The following is a 5,276-nucleotide window of genomic DNA, read 5'->3' as shown; positions in this document are numbered from 1 at the left end:
TGTACTCCTAGGCTATCCAGGGTAGCTTATGGTGGCTGCCAGGCAGAATACAGATGGCTGTCTGCACTGCAGGGCTGAGTGGTCCCAAGGTAGACGGTCTGGAGCTCACTGGAAAGTTCTCTTGGTAGCCAAAGGTCTACACTGCTTATCCTTTCCAGGCTGGAAGGCCCAGAGGTCTGCACTGCAGTGGAGAAGACTGGAGTTCCTCGGAAGTAGCTGACCCGAAACCTTCTGTCCCCTTTTCATTTCATTCAGGCTACAAGCTTATTGGCTGGTGCCGCTCACACCTGGGGTGACTCGTGTGTCTTCAGGAAGCCCCCTGAGCTATGCTGCGCCATCCGTTGGGCCATTCTTAAATTCACACAGCGTTAACTATCATAATCTGCCCTTGTGAACTTTACAACCAGACACATCTCCTTAATCCATACTTGGTCTCCAGGTAGTTATCCCTGCAACTGTCCTGCATGCGAATAGATGCACTCATCACTCCCCTGAGTGAAAGGCAGGGTTTCTTTAGTTGATGGTTATGCCTAATGTTTCATAACTGGAACATTATAACATGGGTTTCACAATACTCAACCAGTATGAAGTCTGTAACCTCATGTTAGGAGAGAATGGTTAGAATCCACATTTTGTAGCAGGTATCTAGAGCTACAGTACCGCCTTCCACCCATTCTATATTCCCTTGGTCTTGCTGGGGGGGGGGGGGTCATTCCTGAAGGTTCTAGGCCATTTGTCCTCCTGTCTGAAATGGGTTGTTGTAGTTACCCATTGACTTTAATAACGGTGTGATAATCCAAGAAGGCACCTAAGAGATCTCCTGTGCTCCAAGTATACCCTTCCTCCACTGGAGCAGTAGTCCAGCTCCCTCTCCATAGTCTGGGTCAGTCACCCCTGCCCACACTAGCTCCCTCTTTAGCTTGTTTGCTCAGAGGCGTGAGAAGACCAGAAAGAGCAGAGGGGGGTCTCACCTTCCAGTTCAGTTGTGCTTCCTGGTACAGCCCTTTTCAGCTCTAGAATTAAGAGTTCTAGGCCAGCATAAGGTCATGGGAATAGGAAGCAAAACATGCTAGAAGATCTCTAGGGTTAATGAGTGAGTGAGACCATTCCTACTTGGAGCCCTTGATTTCTGGGCCCAGGGGCCCCGGCTGTGGGAGACACAGTACCATGCAATAGATGCCGACTCCAAGCAGACAGCCTTTTGGAGAACCCTGCCCCAGCCCTGCAAGCTAGTGCCACCTGGCTGGTGCTCTCAAATGCATCTTCAAAAGAGTATGCCACCTGTCTAGCAACCCAGCCTCTTCTGGAGGTGAGGGATTAGATAGCCCGAGAGTTCTGTGAGCACAAGCCATGGCCTCGCTTCCCTGGCCATTAAATGCTCACTGGGCAGAGGCGGTGCTGCGTGGACTTCCACGACAGTGGCTAAGGCATCTGTGAGTCCACAGGTGGTCGTTTAGGCAGAGGCATTACGTGCAGGGAAGGGCGGTCCATCACTGCATAGGTGGCCGTGCCAGCAAGACAAGCTCTGCCCTGCCCACGGGGGCCAGTGCGGGCTTAGCAGGCGTTCAGCAGTGGCTGTCACCAGATCAGCCTCGATGCGTGAAGCGTGTGTGTTGCTAAGCCCACGCATATCTTCCCTCCCTGTCCCCACTACCACTTTGTTTCTGCCTCAGTGGGCAGTGACGGGTGGCTGAAGAGAAAGGTTGGTCTCTGTCTACAGAAAGGGCCATCGTATGCACCTGATTATTAAAGTTTCCTTCTGCAGAGGTCACTTTATGGTGAGTGTCGGATACAAATTATAGCCTGTGCCCCTGGGAAGAGGTCTGTCTGCGCACCTCTTCCTTGGCTGTCTTGTGGTTAGTGTTCCAGTCATGATCCTTCCAAGTCCCTGACCATCAGGCTGGACCATAGGCTGTGGCCCAGGAGTCAGTACAGTCGTACATCTGGCCATTACTTCATCCATGCAGAATGCACTGCCAGGTGCATGGCCTCCGGTGCTGCCCACTGAAGGCTTCCTTCACCACTGTCCTTCAGGATGTCCTGGAAAGGAGCTGTAGGCTGCAGCCGTCCACTTGTGGTGGTGTCTGCGTAGCGTGCGGAGCCATCCGCAAGCCAGACCCTGGCCTTCCGCTCCCCTGACAGCTGATCGTATGGCACAGCCCACGAGGACACGGGTGCATGCGGGGAGTCAGAAGGCAGTGTGGTAGGAGTAGGAGCCGTGGGCACCCGGGCCCCTCCTTCAGGTTACTTACCTGTGCCCGCTGGTCCTGCTGGCGCCATGCACACATGCCATTTCTATGTAATGACAGACCGTTGCCCTGCTTGCCCAACTGTATGACTCAGTCAGATAATCCCTAGCTCATGGTGGGTCACATGGTGACCTGGTGTCCCATGGCCAAATATTAAGTTTCATGAGGCCCAGTAGCAGGCCAGGAGCTGTTTCTCAAAAGGGAGAGTCGTTGTCTGTAGATGATGGTAGAGCCCTGCTCCAAAATTCTAAAGGCCTTGCTGCAGTTCACCTGTGGGGGCTGCCAGAGACTGAGCACAGCATCCCTGCCTGTCACTGCTACTTCATGTACCATTGGGTCCCCTGTCACATGGTCCCAGGGCAGAGCAGCCCATGCTGCAGCCTGGACCTGTTGCGAACCCTCTCTGGGTCTCGCTCCAAACTAGCAGCTTTCTGAGCCACTCTGTAAATGGGCCAGGGGAAGATACCTACTGAGCTAGGCGTTGCCTCCAAAACGCACAGAGGCCTGCCAGGTGCTATGCCACATTTTTTGGTTATAAGGGGTGTAGCAGTATCTGCATGCCCTGGGGAAAAAATTGTTTTTGAGACAGGGTCTTGCTATGTAGGTCAGGCTGGCCTTGAACTTGTGTAGATAGGCTAGCTTTGAACCTTTGATGATCTTCCTCCCTCAGCCTCCAAAGTGCAGGCTCACTTGATCCAATCAGCATAATGTTAATGTAGGAACCGGGTGTGGTGGTGCACGCCTGTAATCCCAGCACTTGGGAGTTTGAGCCAGGAGGATCTCTGAGTTTGAGACCAGCTTGGTGGCTACAAAAGTGAGTACAAGGCCAGCCTGATCTGCATAGTGAGACCCTGTCTCAAAAAGTCAATGCAGGGGTTGGGGAAATGGCTCAGTAGAATAAGCGCTTGCCTGGCAAGCACAAGGGCCTGAGTTCAATCCCTGGTTCTGCCAAAAAAATTTTTTTAAAAAGTCAATGCAGTGGACCAGTGTGGTACCTGTAGGCGAGAAAGATGACCAGAGTCCTAACCAAGCTGTGGTACAGACCTGGCGCGTTCATGCGCTCAGCGCGGGCACCGCTTCTGATCCAGCAGCTGCAATTGCAGTCGTCACCCGACTCGGCTTACAACAGCCCGCCATCATTCAGGGTCTGTCCGTCTTCTGCACAGGGCAAATGGGAGGATTAAGTGGGACAGCGGAGGAGCTGCCTGCCCTCGTCTTTCATGTCCTTGAGAGTCCCTCCAGAGACCCGGCATTGTTCATGGCTTACTGTTGTAGCAGGTAAAGGCAGCGCTAATGGCTTCCATTGCGCTTTCTATCCCAAATAGCTGTCCAGCTACAGGTTAGGGAGCCACTGTGAGGACTCTACCAAGTCCTAAGTGTGTCTCCCAGCTGTGCTTTCTGGAACGGGAAGTAACGGCAGGATGGACGTAGGGCCTACTGGATCCCCTGTGAGTGAGACCGTCACTAAAACTCGGTTGGTCGCTGACCACTGTAGGCCCCTTCTCTTCCTGGGGAGCCACAGTGTCAGCTTGGATTCCCTGGAGTCGGCATTCCCTCAGAACCAATGCCCAGGAGTCCCTGGAATGTCTGATACTTTCCTGACCCCCCCACATAAACGCCTTGAGTCCCTTTGGTCATGCATCAGGGTCCTTCCAGGGGACTTGGCTCCACCGTCACTCAAGGCATCCCAGGTCTGGGAACTTCGGTGTGCAGCGTGGGCTTGGAGGTGATGTGGAGGTTTGGAGTCAGTCATGTGGAGCATGGGGCAGTGTGGTAGAATACTGGTGCCTGTGACATGAAGTTTGGGCCCAAAGTAATGTGTGGTCCATGGTGTAGAGCTTAGGGTCAGAGGCATGAAGTGGGCTTTAGGCTTAGTGTTGTGGCGTGTAGGGTCAGTTGTGAGGAGTAGGAGTCTGGTGTGGCGTTTAGGGTCAGTGGTCTGGAGCGTGGTGGTCACTTGTGGAGCATGGAGTAAGTGGTCTAAAGTGTAAGGTCAGGGTCATAAAGGGTGGGATCTGCTTTGTGGAGTGTGGGGTCGGCAGAATGTGTGAGTGCCGTGGTGTGTGGGGTCAGTGGTGTGGTCTGCACAGGCACTGGTGTTGAATGTTGGGTTTGTGTGGTGTAGCAAGGGGCCAGTTTTCTAGAGTAGAGTGTAGGTGTGAGCGTGGGCCAGCGAGGCGGGCCTGGGGAACTGCGAGGAGATCAGTAAGGCAGAGTGGTCCTTGGATACAGCAGAGATGTGTTTGAATGGTGGACAAAGGACAGGCAGATTTTGTGGTGAGTGTGGTTGTTGGGACACTCAGCAAGGCTCTCTCTCCTGCAACCCCCCCCCGCCCCCCGCCCCAGGTCCTGGCTGCCTAAACAGGCTCCTGCCGGGAGCTGGGGGTGACCGTACCATGTAGCAGGCCAGCAGGTGGATGGTGAGGGGCCTGCGGCGACGCAGAAGAGCTCATGCTATGTCTGTACCTTGGCCCTGCACAGGGCCACGCAGGAACTCAGGGCCACCAGCGGTCCTCAAGTCTCCCTGTAGTAAGCCTACCTCCTGCCCAGGTCCCCAGCTGAGTGTGCTACCTTACAGCGTGGGCCACATCCTTTCCTTTTGTCACCATTTAGGCTAATATTTTCTGGCTTCGTCTGATGTCCACTGGATCTGTAGCAATTATACCTGCCTAAGTCCAGGTAAAAGTGGATCTTCGCTAGCAATGTCCCCAACATCTGAAATTTCCTGAATTTCTGCAGAGCCCCAGTGGACATGGTACTCAGCCTAGTTTACATGAAGCAGCCTGGCTGCTTCTGGCTGGAAGGGGAGCATGTGGCTGTGTGGCTGGCACCTCTGTGGTACCTGCAGCAGGCCCAGTCTGCCCTGAGGGAGCTGCAGTGGCTGCTGTGCGACCGTTCTGCTGGGGGCCTGAGAGGTCCGCGCGCCAGCAGGTGTCTTGAGCGTTGCTCATGGTGTCCCTCCAGCAGGATGCGAGCCTAGCGTCCACACCCATTTTCTCTCTAGGCAGCTGGGGTTTGTAGTGGTTT

Source organism: Octodon degus, unplaced genomic scaffold (genome assembly GCF_000260255.1).
Source record: "Octodon degus isolate 3935 unplaced genomic scaffold, OctDeg1.0 scaffold00205, whole genome shotgun sequence".
NCBI lineage: Eukaryota > Metazoa > Chordata > Mammalia > Rodentia > Octodontidae > Octodon > Octodon degus.
The sequence above is the reverse complement of the archived record's forward strand: the minus strand, read 5'-3'. Positions refer to the sequence as shown.